This window comes from Carassius gibelio, chromosome B3, assembly GCF_023724105.1.
Source record: "Carassius gibelio isolate Cgi1373 ecotype wild population from Czech Republic chromosome B3, carGib1.2-hapl.c, whole genome shotgun sequence".
Classification (NCBI taxonomy): domain Eukaryota; kingdom Metazoa; phylum Chordata; class Actinopteri; order Cypriniformes; family Cyprinidae; genus Carassius; species Carassius gibelio.
This window is the reverse complement of record NC_068398.1, coordinates 42,358,008-42,374,876: the sequence shown is the minus strand read 5'-3', so window position 1 is coordinate 42,374,876 and position 16,869 is coordinate 42,358,008. Positions and strand designations below refer to the sequence as shown.

General features: G+C 33.9%; 1 long non-coding RNA gene across 1 annotated transcript; it reads left to right on the top strand.

Annotated features, from left to right (window-relative positions):
• Window positions 1–2,711: 2,711 nt before the first annotated feature.
• LOC127952752 (uncharacterized) lies at window positions 2,712–4,586 on the top strand. Its single transcript, XR_008153049.1, has 3 exons — window positions 2,712–2,894; window positions 2,988–3,194; window positions 4,408–4,586. It is a non-coding gene; the product is annotated as an uncharacterized LOC127952752 (long non-coding RNA).
• The last annotated feature ends 12,283 nt before the right edge of the window (window positions 4,587–16,869 follow it).

Here is a 16,869-nt window from a genome sequence, read left to right as displayed (position 1 = left end):
ATATGTAATTTATAAATGTTCACTTGCCTTACTCCACTGTACAATTAAGAGATTATACAAGATACTTATGATGATGGTCAGAAGCAGGTCTTTTATACATTTATAACATACTTATTGTATGTTAACAACACAATCGCTGCAAGATATTATCACGAATAATAAATAATAATGATGTGTGTGATAGTCTTACCTTCCATAATATCGAGGCTGTGTGGCTACATTACCTTCTCAAACCAGCGATGCACGAACATCCAGTCGTGTCCACCGATCCCTGCTAACCAGTAAAATAGTTTGGACTGCTCGACAGGCTGGGGTGCACGTTTGCTTTAAAAAAGACAAAATCACCATCGCTGTGTAAAAGTACACGACCCACTTTCCCACTATGTAAATACTGGTAGGCCTTGGTACTTTTATAATTTTTCATTGCTGCTCAATCAACTCCTCCTGACGGGACAAAGTAGTTAAATATGTCCCCATAGGTTACTTCTGGACACTTCTTAATATCGTGTACCCACGCTAACCGTGATGATGGATGGGAGAATTTGAGACCATCTGATCATCTTAAGAAATTTTCATTGTGCTCCCAATTTATAACATTTACATTATTAACGTTCTTTGTCATCGTCTTTGTCTTTTTGTCTTTGTCATCTATAAACATTCTTACAACTACTAAACAATTTACCGGATGTGCTGTTTCAGTTTAGCGGAAGTCGGATGACAAAATGTGGAAAAGCGAAGTATAACAAGTGTGTGTGGGGGGAGGTAACTAATATTACTTTAGTTACCACTGTTCATTTGTATTAGTTAAGCTCTAAATGCTAATATTCAGGTGTATGAATGTATCTCTAGTTTAATATCTTCTGGATGTTTCTTTCTTTGTATCAAAATGATCTGCTCTTTATTCCTCATACCATGATGTACTCTATGTGATCATGAAATGCACCACACTATTTGTACCACATTTTGGGTAAAACTACACCAAGTATTCAGGACAAGTAAAGGGTAACTGGGACAAAGAAAAACACTTTCCCGCTGAAACTATACGCCTTGTTACTGGTCAGTCTAACCAAAATGGGTGTTACAGGGAAACCAAATAAAACCTACTCCACAACCAAAAGGTAGGTTTTCTTTTAACTTGCGGTTCCCTGGAGACACCCATCACCTTGGACACCTCGCGACTCCCCTTCGGGAGGGGGGTGGGGGGTTTCCGATCTTCTGCCATTTTTCAGTAACTTTAATAATTCACTTCGGAGCAGTCAACCCATGGATGAAATGAGGAAGGTTTCACTCCTAACAGGATTCAACAGGAATCTCCGCGTTATACATGAACCGGGACACTATACTCAGCAACTACAGAACCAATGCAAGTATCCGCTTGTTAAATATTTAGATGCGCTTCTAGGCTAAAAACAACAACACAGAAAACCTTTAAAAAAATTGTCAAACAGAATCTACATCAACACATGTTGTTTGGGAGGGTTACAATAAAAATTCTCCTAGCTCATCCAGAAACAAACCAAAGCATATTCATTTATTAAACATGACTGGAACTTCAATTGGGAATGGCTTCTATGATCAGATGAAACAAACCAAAAAAAGATTTTTAGCAGCAAACACTCAAGATGGGTTTGGTGAACACAGAGAAATAAAGTACCCCATGTGTACAATGAAATATAATGCTGTATTTTTTATGTTGTATATTTATTTATTTATTTTATGCCTATATTTCTGCTGGAGGTCCTGGACATCTTGTTCAGACACATGGCATCATGGATTATATCAAATACCAACAGATAAAAAATTCTAAACCAAGCTTAAAAAAAACAAGCTTCTGCTATAGCCCTTCCAGTCCTCTGACCTGAACCCTACAGAAAATGAGAGGAGTGAACCGAAGAGGAGAAGCTCCAACATGGAGCTGGGAATCTAAAGGGACTGAAGGGATTCTGGATGAAGGAATGGTCTCTGATCTCTTGTGAGGTGTTCTCTAACCTCATCAGGCATTATAGGAGAGCATTTAGACCTGTTAAACTGGCAAATGGAGGTTTCAAAAAGTTTTGAATAAAATGGTGCCGATAACTGTGGCCAATGTGTTTAGAGAAAAACATTTTTCATAATATTTCCCCCCATTTTAAATGTTTGTGAATTTTTCTTTTAATAAAAGATCAAAAGTATTAACAATGCAGATGAATTTTCACAGTCTTATTTGATCATATTTACCAAGGGTGCCAATATTTTTGGGCACGACTGTATACTTCACTGTCTTTGATATCCCACAATCCTGTGCTTGTTCATCTGATGGGGAGTGGCTTGCTTTATTTGATTATGGTAGAGTTCAGGAAAAAAATGGCTTTGGAGAATGTGGTTAGAGGCCAGTTTTTGTAAAAATGTAAGTTATATTTTCACTTTCGATAGCTTTTGATTGCATTTCTACCGAAAAATGAGTTGCTAAATATTTGCTTGGTTCTTGCCAAAGTGCTCTATTTATAGTTCAAATATCACTTCATCTGAAGATCCAGCTGCTTTCATAACGGCCAAGGCTGAATATGAGGAGGCATCCACTGGCCATAAAAACAGTGCTTCTTAATTAAAAATAGTTAAATGCCAATGTTAATGTTGCATTATTTGTAGTTTAAATGCTTAAGCTCTTGCTGTGTGAGTTATTATTGTCCTAGTATAGTGTAATGTACAGATGTCACTCTAAGCTTATATTGTTCAATATTTCCTTTGTGAGTTAATAATGCATGCTTTACAGGAATAGGTTATCTGTATGTTTTTTAACCTTTAATCTCACTGAATTTTCTCCAGAAAAGTGTTTTAGACAGTTGGACTGGAGGGAAAAGTAACACCACAACAAGCCCCAAAAAAAGTAGGACAACTTAAAAAAGAAATATAAGGTATGTTTTATACATATTCTTGGCACATATTTTTAAATGCATTCTACAGTTTTTATATATAAAAAAAGTTTTTCTTTTTACATTTTTCTGTAGGAGCTGAAAAACTCACCAACTGGTTCAGGGGTGGACAAGGGAGAGGATACAGCTTCATCATGGCCCTGGTTCACCCTAATGTATAAGGCTTCGGGTCAGAAGCATTCAGTTACTCCTTCAGTGCTGCTTGCCTCAGTGTCCCAGGCCTCTTCCACCTGTAGTGAGCCGGGGACTTCAAATGAGAGCCTGAACCAAGCAGACAAAGGGGTCAGAAGAGGAGCCTCATTGAAAGGTTCAGGGAAGAAATGAGAGGAAGACAGGGAAGAAGCCAGACAAAAGGCTGCAGATGAGAGGAACAACAACAGACTTTTCAATTTACTTGAGACTCTTGTTAAGGAAAACTAAATTGTATATATTTCATGTATTCAAGTTTGTTTACTTGTGTTAGTATTGCAGTGGTTTTTTTTGGTATAAAAGTTTAACATTAAGTTATTTAGAGAACAGAAAATTTGGTAATAATATATATAATAGTTCTACCTATAAATAGTTTGTCAATAATACAAGTGGACAACAACAGACATTAATTTTCAGGTCCATAGCAAAGTTGTTTATAGCGTTGTACATGAATAGCAGAATTTTTAGTTGAATGCGATAATTAATTGGTAAGTAGTGCAATACACGCAGGATAGGCATAATGTGATTCCTTCTGCGACTGCCTGTGAGTAAATGAGCAGCCGCATTTTGGACAAGTTGCAGATGATGAATGAATGAGGCAGGCAGCCCATAATATAGCGAAATGCAATAGTCAAGTCACAAAGAAATTAAGGCATGCTTGACAATCTCAAAACTCTCCCTGCTTAGGTCGAATAAATTTGATTGTTCAGCTATAGACTGCTTTGAGTTTTATCATCATTAAAATTCAGAAAATTATTGCTAAGCCATGTTTCTAATTCTAGGAGACAGGCTGTTAGTTTGAATAATGCAGAGTTGTCATTGCACTTATGTCGAATGTAAAGCTGGATATCATCGGCATAGCAGTGATAAAACAAATTGAATCTCCTAAAGATTGAACCATTGGGTAATGTGTACAGCGAGAACAATAATGGTGCCAAAGTTGAGCCTTGAGGAACATCACATGAAATATATGCTACAGAATAAGAATATTGCACAATACTGAATGAAAATCTTCTGTTAGACAAAAGACTACTCTTCTTCTACTGCCTTAATGTCGTCATTGCTAATACAGATGTTATGCAGTATGGTGCATGTCAAAACAACATTTTGGACGAATGAAGTGTCAACCTCCAGGGCATGGTAGAAGATGGCCCTCCACCTGGCCTTGATAATACCAAATGCTCGCTCAATGACTGAGTGGTCTTTGGCATGATGAACATTAAACTTGTAAAGCCCCCAAAGTGATCATTTAAATATTAGAAACATGATATGATGCTTAATTTAATTTTAATCTTTTTCCAAACAGCTGTTGTGCCACTCCTCTTGAAGGTTGCTTGAAGGGTATCAACGGCAATGGGCCTCTCCAAACAGAGTTTGCCTCCATCACCCAGGAGGAAGTGTCCTGGTGGTGGACATGCCCCACTGCGATACAGGGGGCTGTGTCGGAGGACTCTGGAGTCGTGCACCAGAGCCAGGAAAGCCAAAACAGACATCAATAAACCTGGCTTTGTGGTTAAATACAGCCTGCAGCTGGATTGAGGGAAACAGTTTGCGGCTTCTGTAACACTGAGCATGGGGTTCTCCATGTGCTTTGATCAGATGTGAAATAAAATGCAAAAACGTTGCCTTTTAAGTCATTACCTCATACGGCAGCAAGTCAGCTGCCTAAGTTTTCGGATGCAGCACAGGACAGCTCCAGAAGCTTTATCCTCTCTCTTTGCCTCCTTTCTTCCTCCATCAGTAACACCAGACCCTAACAGGTGTGTCTCATCAAGCCAGTGAGGATGTTTCTCTGCTGTGAAAGTGGTGTGTTGTAGTACACAGGTCCATGCGCTCCCTCCATATCAATCACTTTCTTTGATCGTGAAAAATAGCTGTTCCATGATAAGACTGTGTGGTCACCTGTTAATAGTTGCTATCAGATATTAAATTTAACCTACAAAATGAGTAAGTGACTTTCACACCTTTGATCAGTACGACAGGCAACACATTCTAACTGTCATATAACATTAATAAGGCGAGCGAGGTTGTAAATCGACGTACTCAACTTTGACAGGCATCTGATGGACTACCATGCAGGCGCTCTTACTGTAGCCTATACTTCAGCAAATTTTGCTTCGCCTAGGTAATAACATCTACAATACTGGACATAAACAAAGGCTGATCAATCACTGTTGATTTTTCCAGAGATAGTTCACTAAACCAGTGGCGTAGCCAGGGGAGGGGCCATGGGGGCACTGGCCCCTCCTGAAAACTGATTGGCCCCCCAGTGTGCCCCCACATTTCTACACATCTGTCACTCACAAATTCAAATTATAATCTTTCAGTTTAGTAAATAACTCATAATTGAGTCGCGATGCTTCTCAACGAGGACCAAGAATAGCGAGCTGCTGTTTTCCAACGAAAAAAGCACCTATTTTAAATAGCTTATTTTTTCGATTAGCGAGTTGTTGCAGTGCAAGAAGTGTTTGCTACTAACGTTAACATCTTTCGGTGTTAGATAGACCAGGTTCGATGACGCTGTTATCTCCTAGAGCAGACCAAGATGCTAATCATTATATTTACTATGCTCCTGTGATGCTGAATTTAAAAGGGATTTACAGCGTTACGATTTACTTTTTTTTTCAGCCGAACGCGCCGATATAGGCAACAACGCAATTTAAAGCAATGGTTTAAAAAAAACTATAATAGCAATTCTAATAAAGTCATTATTGAATCATGCAGTCGATTAGCGAATTTTTTCACCCAAGTGAGGTGACGAAACAAATTGTGTAATGTTTATCTAACGCTCCACACTTGAGACTTTTTTTTTTAAGTCTATATGGATGAGACACATGCAAAAACATCGTTTTTTTACTGGTCAATTTTGAGATATGGGGCTGTTTGTCTTCAGTAACATGTCTTCTTTCAGACTTTCAGAAAAAGTCCAAAATACACATATAGGTCTTTATTTTTCTACACCTTTAGTCTATTTGCGTCTGTAGATTCCTTATAAATTCAGTTGGCGTTCTAAATCACCATGGTGCTCCGCGATTGCTGTCTGCACCCTGGAAAGCTCTCTCTCTAGCTCTCTCCCTCCCTTCACAGAAGTTATTGACAAAACGTCATTTGATGACACCCAGAAACATTCTCAAAAAAATAATACATAATTATTTAATGCATGATTAAATAGCAAAATAAATAACTAATACTAAAATAACACTGGACTAATTAAGCTATTCTAAACTGTTTTATAGGATCCACATATTTTACATGTTAAACTAAAGCTACCTTTTTGAACAAGGAGCTTTCTAACAAAGTATGGATTTATGATATTTTTAAATCAATATGCTCAAGATTAATTAGCCTTGACATAAGTTGATTTAGTTTATTCATCAATGCAAATTTACTGCAACTGCTGCTATGCAAATTGAATGGTATGTGGATAATAAACAAAAACATATTATGAAATTATATTAAATTTATATTAATTATATTAATTAATTGAGTATTTATTTCTATGAATTATAAATGTTATTCTGCATTTATATAAATAAGGCTATTATATATATATATATATTATATAAGGCTATTATAAATAAATTATATTATTATTATTTGTGAGTTGTACACTATTCATACACTGGATTATTTTATTTATTACAGTTTTTCTTTCACTTTTGTAAAGTGAAAAGTAAATACAAATTGTATTTGATTTTTTTTTTATTATTATTTAGAGCAGTGAATAACTGCTATTAAAATATATAAGGGTATCACTGTTTATTACTGATTTTAAAGGTTACTGAACTCTTGAGATGATTTGGATATAACGTTCAAACAACACAAGATTGGCCCCTCTGTATTAATCGTGGCCCCTCTTGTGCCCCCCAGTTGAAAAAATCTAAACATTTTGTTTTTGTAATGAACATTTCAAAACAACACCGCAAACACAGGCTGAGCGCCTTCAGAAGGATGCAGAACTATTGTAAGATCTTTTAGAGCTGCTTGGATTAAACTCTCTTTTAATTTTCCCTTTATTTGAAATACAATTATATTATTTATACTCTAACAACAACATTACACACTAACTTAAGTTTAAAACATGGAATCACGAAGAAGGGGACCTTTAAATTAGCCTATGCATTTTACATATACATCACATTTCTCATCAATATGATTAACAATAAAGATTAATAATAAGTAAAAGAGGCACATCACAAATAGCCTACATCGTTAAATCCCGTCCTACTGTAGATAAACAGAGCATCTCCGCTTATTAACTAACAATCATGTGCCTCAAAGAAGAACAAATAAAGATATAGGTGCAAACAGAAAACATTGATGTCAACCTTGGTTTTGATAAGCAGTTATTTTATGACACAGAATGCGTTGGTGAAACTCATGCATCTCGCAAGAACTAAATACACAAAATAATCATATTGATTCAAGAGTTTAACATTTATGAATTATTTAAATGTCAGTAATGAACAAGACTGCACAAATTATAGCGATCACAAGGAAGGTCTGCGTACAGGGGAAAGTAGATAGTGTACAACACCCCATTAGTTATATTTAGGTCTATAGTGCCACCTGCTGGCGCAGTTCTGTAACTTCTTAGAGAACAACTTTTGTTATGTCGAGATAACGAGAAAATTAAGTCTTTATTACGAGAAAACAAGAAGGAAAAAAATAATAATGCATGGCCGCTTAGAACTTCCGTACTTTTTATGTTCTTTTATTAATTTATATATTGTGTGTGCTTAAGATATTAAAATAAATATTTATCTATGATAAAAAACTGTAACATTAAACTGGGGGGAAAATGTGATTCTACATTAAAATTTCTATAATTAAAATATTAACCTCATAACATTATTGATGCAATTGCAACTGTACTTTTACTGTATTGTAAATCAAATTATGCTACCAATGAGCTGCATTTAACAGACTAACTGCATAAATACAACTTCTGATGCAGCTTATGTGCCACCCATGCAATTCAAAGATGGATTTTGTTGATAGTGATTCCATTTGATTGCTATCAACCCTATTGTGTCTTGTGCTCAATGAACCTAATCTAAGCGTCCGGATAGAAAAACATTTACATCCCATCATTTAATACACCCCTCAGGATCACTTTGTCTATTAGACATATTACTGAAAATACAGTAAATAATCTCCGTTACAATTCTCTGTGCATGATGATATAAAATCACAGTGATTTTGCTTTGTGTTTTCAGAGGGCAGAAATAATTTGTTCGATGGCCAGTATCCAGTCAAATTGAGATCTTGTTATTTGTTTGTTTGTTTTCAGTCTTATAACATGATAATGAAACTTAAAAAATACTATTTTTTAAATGTATAAAATAAGTTTTTCCAACTGCAGTAATGTACTTTTTTTGCATGATTTCAAACATTTCTTGTGATCCACTATCATTACTTAACCGGGAATATTGTCTGTATACTGTATTATGCCCAACATAAAATTTGAATCAGAACAGAATTTTTTTAAATTGTATTTTGTTTATTAATTGTAAAACCTTGTTTAAAACTTAGTAGTAGTATTCTCTATATAGTCCTATAAATCATGTGACATGTTGAATGACCTGAATGAACCTTGAACCCGAAAAGCAAGATGTACAATTTAATGTAAACGGTACTTTGTACCTAAACAATGACGAGCATTTCTACTATTGAAAGACATAAAAACATTAAACATAACCAGCAATAAAGTGAACAAATTAAAGTTACTGTTTTACTTTACGTATATGTCTAAATAAGAATGAACCATTAAGATATTTTAACAGTTTTGACTGAACAGTTGACATGAACAACTTGGACAACTTAATTTAAACACTCATTTGCACCTAGACAATGGAGATATATCACGATTGAAATGTAAATCTTCAAAAGCAAAAAAGGTTGTTCAATTTTATAATAAAAATTTTAAAAATTATAAAAATTTTCAATTTTAATAGTTTATGAGCTGCCTATAACTCATATCTGCCAATATTACTTTGTTGTACCACTAAACTATGTCCATGACCCAGACATTGCTGGGTAGTATTCCTCCCCACTGAAATCTGTTCTGCAGCTTTCAAATACAACACACTCATTTTCTGAGACATATTTATTTTTAAAGGACATGAGAGTTTGTGACTTCCTGCACTTACTATACTTTATACTTAAACACAGTAAAAGTTCAAAAATGTGTTTTTATAATAAATCCAAAAGCAAGACATGAGAAAATAGGCAGTGAGCTAAATGAGTGATCCTCTGCTACCATCTACTGGTTATAATGGTAATTTCATGTTACTTTCATCTTTAAAATCTACATCATTGTTTTTTAGTAAGTGTAAAATGGGCTTAATCAGGGTAGATGCCATATTTGCAATTGCGATTAAAAATTAGGCTGAGTGGGATAGGCATTCAGTCAATTTAAAAGGTTATACCATATAAATGTTCTAGATTATCTCATACTTCATAATTGGATTATTATATATATATTTTTACATTTACATTTAGTCATTTAGCAGATGCTTGTATCCAAAGCGACTTACAAATGAAGATGATAGAAGCAATCAGACCAACAAAAAAAGCAATGATATGCAAGTGCTATGACAAGTTTTTTATAAAAAAAATAATATTACATTTAAAAAGTTTAAAATATATATTTACTATATATTATGTAATAATAATAATAATATAATAATGGTAATAATATACTTATTGACATATTATATAATATAATGTTATATGATATAATATAGTAGTATTATAATAAGTATATTATTACCATTATTGTGGGCAAACTGAACTTTTTGATGTGTGAAAAGTCTTAAGGGAGGTTATGGGCAGTAAAATGAATTATAGTCAGCCATTATACTTAATGAATGAACAGAACGTTGAGATAAGTGGTGAAAAAATGGCTGATGAATTTAATTCATTTTTTGTCAATGTTGGTTCAAATCTTGCCAAAACTATACCATCACATGATGAAAATAAAAGCTGGACAGGTGAAAGCAGAGTCATGCAGTCCCTTTTTTTAAATGAAGTTAGTGAGAGTGAAATTATTTCCACTGTCTCTAAATTAAAAAGCAAATTTTCATGCGATAGTGATGGCTTAGATATGTATATTGTTAAAGAAACTATACGTTGTATTATTAGACCATTAAACTATATAATTAATTTGTCTTTTGATACAGGTTTCTTCCCAGATAAAATGAAGGTGGCTAAAATTATTCCCCTTTTTAAATCTGGTGATAGACATAGTCTCACAAATTATAGGCCTATATCTTTGCTTTCTCAATTTTCAAAAATTCTGGAGAAGCTTTTTGTTAAAAAATTTGATTGTTTTCTTGAAAAACATTCTTTGATGCATGATAATCAGTTTGGGTTTCGAAGTACCCGCTCAACAGCTATGGCTTTGATGAAAATCACAGAAGACATTACTACAGAATTGGAGAATAAAAATCACACAGTTGGAGTTTTTATTGATCTTAAAAAGGCCTTTGACACTCTTGATCATGCTATATTGATATCTATATGGAATTAGAGGTGTAGTATTAAATTGGATTATTAGTTACTTAGAAAATAGACAACAATATGTAGAGTATATAGGCCATGAATCTAAGTTGGTAACAATACAGTGTGGAGTCCCTCAAGGCTCTGTGCTGGGGCCTAAATTATTTATTTTATATATTAATGACCTCTGTGACTATTCAAAGATTTTGCGTTTTGTTCTTTTTGCGGACGATACAAATTTTTTTTGTATCGGGGAAAAATTTAAACATATTAATGAAAACTATTGAACAAGAATTGGTCCTACTTCAGAAATGGTTTAATAAAAATAAACTGTCGTTGAACTTAAGTAAAACAAAATGTATGTTGTTTACAAATCAAAAATGTCCTGATAATGTTAGTTTGACTTTAAATGGAATAATTATTGAGAGAGTGTCAGAATTTAGGTTTTTAGGAGTACTCATTGATGAGAAAATTTAAATGGAAGTCACACATAGCTTATGTAAGAAATAAAATTTCTAAAAACATTGCCGTTTTGAGCAAAGTAAAGTTTATGTTAAATTATAAGGCAATGAGAATCTTATATTGTTCCTTTATTTTGCCATATTTGATGTATTGTTTAGAGGTATGGAGAAACTCTTATTTTACTAATTTAATGCCTTTATTTATTTTGCAAAAAAGGGTTATAAGAATAATTAATGGAGTTGCTCCAAGAGAACATACTACAGGACTGTTTCTGAGGTCAGGACTACTCAAATTGAAGGATTTGGTTTCTTTACAAACTTTATTAGTTGTTCATAAAGCGAAACACTGCCTGTTACCACATGGATTGCAAACCCTTTTTACTGTAAATATTGAGACAAGCAGAAGAAATAATGATTTTAAACAACCTTTTGCTGGAAATACCCTCAAACAAATGTGTGTTTCAGTTTCTGGTGTGAAAAAATGGAATTTTCTAGAAAATGATTTAAAATGTTGTTCAAATATTCTTCAATTTAAATATAAGTATAAACAGAAGATATTTAATTTGTTCGGAGATGAATGTGAAAATCATTAAAACTATAACAACAATGATGGTTTCGTCATTGTTTTTGTTGCTGGAGTCGTCATTATTGCATCGTTGTTGTTTTTTTTTGTTTGTTTGTTTTTTTATATATGTGAAATGTGAAGGAAATGTGAAGTGACAGTCAGCCAAGTATGGTGACCCATACTCAGAATTTGTGCTCTGCATTTAACCCATCCAAAATGCACACACACAGAGCAGTGAACACACACACACACACGGAGCAGTGGGCAGCCATTTATGCTGTGGCGCCCGGGGAGCAGTTGGGGGTTCGATGCCTTGCTCAAGGGCACCTAAGTCGTGGTATTGAAGGTGGAGAGAGAGCTGTTCATGCACTCCCCCCACCCACAATTCCGTCCGGCCCGAGACTAGAACTCACAACCCTTCGATTGGGAGTCCGACACTCTAACCATTAGGCTACCACTTCCCCACGACTTCCCCAAAATATGTCATGTCAGTGAGGCCATCTAATTTGTAATTTGTAAATTTCTTAATATAAGAATGGGGTAGGAGTTTATAAGATTTTTTTTTCTTCATATTACTCCTGTTCTTCTTGTCATGGAATGTATTTTTGTGTGTTTGTTGGTTTGTTGTTGTGGTATTTTGTGTTGCATTACCATGAAAAGAGAATAAATAAATGAAATGAAATGAAATGAAAACAAATGGTTGACAATTGCTCTAATGTACCTTGCCATCATTTATGGAGTATGGATTCCTAAAGGCTCAGAGTTGACTGAGAAGTGTTTTTATTCAGAGGTGGGTTGTTGCTCTCTGAACTATTGGGCAGCTCATCTGGTCCTCCGTCAGGTGCGCTCTCAAAAGGTGCAGAAGGTCTGTTAAGAAGAGATAGACCTGCAACCAACCAAATATATTAATACTTTAAAATAAACGGGTGAAGTCATATTCTAACTGAGTGTAGTAGTGTCCCTTGTTGATGCAGTATGCATCTCGTTCTCTCTCTCTATTCATACCAATTATCATGTATTACCTCTTTATATATATATCTCTATGTATAACTCTTTTTACTTATAATAATACATATTGTTATGCTTCAGTCATATGCTAAAATGCTAAAATGGAGTACCACACTCTAGATACTCCATAATGACAAAACAAAAACCAGAGTTAAGATAATCAAAATAGCCAAGACAACACAAGTGTAGGGACAACTCTGCGAATGTCCATAGATGTCCCAGTCAGGATTTGAACCCAATCACTGGAGAGAACTTAAAATGGCCATGCATCAAGATTTGAAACGATACCTGTTTTTGAGAAGGCTCTTTGTAGCACTTCATTTAGGTTCTGCTGCAGTGTAATGTTGAGACTTTTGTATGTAGCCAGCTCTGCAACCAGATCCCCTTTCTCCTTTTCTAATTCAGCTAATCTTTAGAGTTGTAGAGAACAAGAAACTGAAAAGTTTTTCTCATCAGATTTTCATACTAAGATTCTGAAATGTATCATATATTTTCATTATTAAGAATTTATTATTATAGCCTATGTTTGTAAACAAATGGAAATTGTTAATTATTCATAAACTCTTACTTATATTCGAAATCTTCCAGCTTTATAAGTCTTTCTTTTGTTTCTTTATATATCATTATTTTCTTTGCAAATCCTCAAATGTTTTTTTTTTTTTGAGGTGCAACTCCTCCATCATCTTCGTCTTCACTGTCAGAAAATTCCTCTCGCTCTTTTTTTTTTGACTTTCTTTCTTCAAGAATTTTCAGAAGGCTTTTTCCTTTTTTTCAGACACTTCAGCTGTGTTTTCTGTAAAGCATGATTATTGATAAAAATGTAATACATATGTTGTACAAAATTGTAATAAATCATCAGCTTTCGGTACATGTTACATTGTCAAATATTTAAAGGTAGAGGTCACCAAAAAATACAGCTATATTATATTTAAATATTAAAGACTGATGAGTCACTGTTCGCTTTCATTTAATGGAAAAAACATTGTGACCGAGACTGAAAGGAATACATTACATAAGAAGACAGGTTTGGAACCAGTGAGTAAATGATTACAGGAGACTTTTCTTGACAACTTTACAAACTATAATATCCATTAGAAGGTTTTTTTTTTTTTTTTTTGGTAATACAATGCATTATATATTCTCATTCTTTTATCAAAAGTTATAATGCATTATATTGCTACATGCTATATATTGCATTATATGGTCAAAAACATAAGACATTACACTTTGTAAAGAAATTTGATGATAGTATTTTAATAATTTTTTTAGATATTTAAAGTTATATAACACATAAGTAGGCCTAAAATTCAGAAATGTATGTTGCCATAAAATTCATTTTTGAATGTATTAAATTTATTTAAAATATTAAGAATAAATAATATATACAGTTAGTTAAAGTCTATTAATTGAAAACAAACTCTGATGTGCATATTTAAGCCAGGTTCACTGAAGAGTTCTGAAGAACAGATTTGCGATATGACTCTTAACCAAATAATGATACAGCGTTGGGTTTGATAATTCCTCCCCCATCTCTTCAGGGGTCTCTGGAGGTGATTTAACCACATTAAACCACAGATAGTGTAAGTAACATTAACGTTAGATAATGTAAGTTAGCGAAAACAGACATTTTTTATGTCCAGTAAAAATAATCAGAAGTACCTGTGCGGTGGTAACTGTAATTCAGTCGGGTGTTAAAATCATTCGCGAAACTACCGCCAGGTGGCGCAAAGGAACGGATTGCGAAATGAATCTAATTGTAAAATGAGATAAAAGAAGGAAGTAAAATAACAATAACATTATGATATAACATTGTAACATTTAAAAAAAAAAAAAAAACAGTTTTTTTTACAATTTGTTAATTTTTAAAATATAGGATAGTCTTAGACTACAGTCTACTAAACAAAAATTAAAAGAAGACCTTAACACAAAGGATCATATGCATGCTATTTTTATTAAACAGTAAATAAATATAAGGCCTATATATATATATATATATATATATATATATATATATATATATTTATATATATAAGCTAAATGTTTTAATTTCATTTTCAGTTCAATTCATTCTTGGTTTAAAAAAATCTTCAGGTTCCATATGCAGAGCGAAATGGGAACGGTCCAGCATTTAGCAATAATTAGTATTTACCCTGTTATTATTCTTGATTTTTCAAACTACCAGCATTTTGCATGTTTGAATTATGCCTTATGTGTGACCAAAAATTAAGTATTATTTGTTTCAGCTGATCGTGCTGGTGCCTCACTCACATAATGGAAACATCAGTCGTTCACCAGACATTCGGCATGAGCACTATGACATATTGTTAATTATGATTTTTTTTTTCATCAATACTGAAACGCACACAACCTATTTACCTCATGAATAATAGTTAAGCTTCAAATGGGCAACATCACAAATATGGAAACATTTGATTTCTCCCGATTGAGAAAGCCCAAGCTTACCTTATGCTGAGCTTTAAATTATTATTATTATTATTATTTATTACTAAGCCTATATTATTATATACTGCAATTATATTTATCCACTAGAATTATATATTTTTAATTATTGTTTTGTTCTGATAAATTTGTTAAATTTAAAGGATTTGTTGTAAAATATTTTCTAATAGCCTATTTTTTTCCTCTCACAAACTCTGATTTATTTTTTAGCGTGTTTTTAAAAAAAAAAACATGCAGCAAACGAAAATAGGTGATTGATCCGTTAAAATGAAACCTATAAACGACTCATATTTTTTTTTCCTCTGACAAAATTAATAAATTTTTTAGCATGTTTAAAAAATAAAAAATAAAGAAAACATTCAGCAAATGAAAATAGGCGATTAATCCGTTAAAATGTGTTACTCTTGGTTAACAGTACTAATTATAATTATTTTACTTCAGAACAGAGCCTGGGGCTATCCATGTGTTTTTTTTTTTTTTTTTTTCATTGCATCTGAAAACGACTTTGTTCATTACATTCACTTCACGCGATCTGGCGCAGATCAGCCTCCCGCAAAGCTCAGCTGTGGACGATTTAAAAATGTTTGATATAAAGCAGTGGTTCTCAACCTGCAGCCCGTCACGAATTCTAGTGCGGTCTGCACAACATGCTGAAAAAAAAGAAAAAAAAAACCTTTATCAGTTTATAAAATTGTATTGTTTACATCAATTTAAAAAATATATGCTACTAATGAAATATAAGCTATATCCTAATGTTTTATGTGATTTTTTTCTTCTTCATATATTATTTTCAGACATGAGCACTGGCATAAGCATTTAATGAACACATACAAGCGCGCACTTTGGTAGAATTCAATTCAAATAGTCATCAACAGCCATTAGGTAAATTGCCTTTAAGGTAAAATTGCGCATCAGAATGATCAAATTTGTTTTTTAAGGGAGAAAAAAAAGAAATTCAAAAAATGCCAGCGAATGAACATGTACAAACTGTGAATAGTCATAGTATCAGTATTGAAGGAGAAGTACTGGATTTTCGGGGGGGGGGGGTTTATGCCCTGCAACTCACTTGAAGAAGTTCAGATAAATGGAAACACCATACACTATGTAACAATCCTTAATTGAAGAAATGTGGCAAAATATCTCAAGACAGAACCTCATATTATTAAATTCATAAGTGCTTTCCATATTTGGGTCAAAATAGGCTACATTTGTGAACGCACATTTTCTGTAATGTTGAGTGTCAGGTCATGCAAGCCTGCATCTTAAACCGTCTGTCAAACTTTCTGCGTCCGCTATGGACCGTTAGGTAGGCGTGATGTAAAAACCGTCATTGGAGAGTGTGTCCCGAGGCTCTAGCAGAGGACCGCGCGGACAGGTGCGCCTGGTCAGTTGGCTTCAAAAGCAAAATTGCACATGTGCAGCCAGGCAGAGTGAAGAAGCTCATTGCTACTCGAACCTGTGCAATCCGTCAATAAAAGAATATAAAGACAGCGATGTGCAATAATTCTGGGCAATTGCAGAGCTGGCCATCAGCCTGTGCATTCAGAAGTATAAATTGAAGAAGTCTGCGTCTGCGCTGGCCGTCCCAACAAACATGAGACGTCTATACGACGTGCAGATCAAGTCTAAATTGCGTCGGTCGGTCTGGACCATATCTGGACGTCTACTCGACGTGCAAATCCGGTTCATATCTGGACGTCGAACTATGACGTCCATTGGACGTCGATATGAGGTTCAAAATTTGAACGTCGGGCTAAGGATTTTCTTGGAC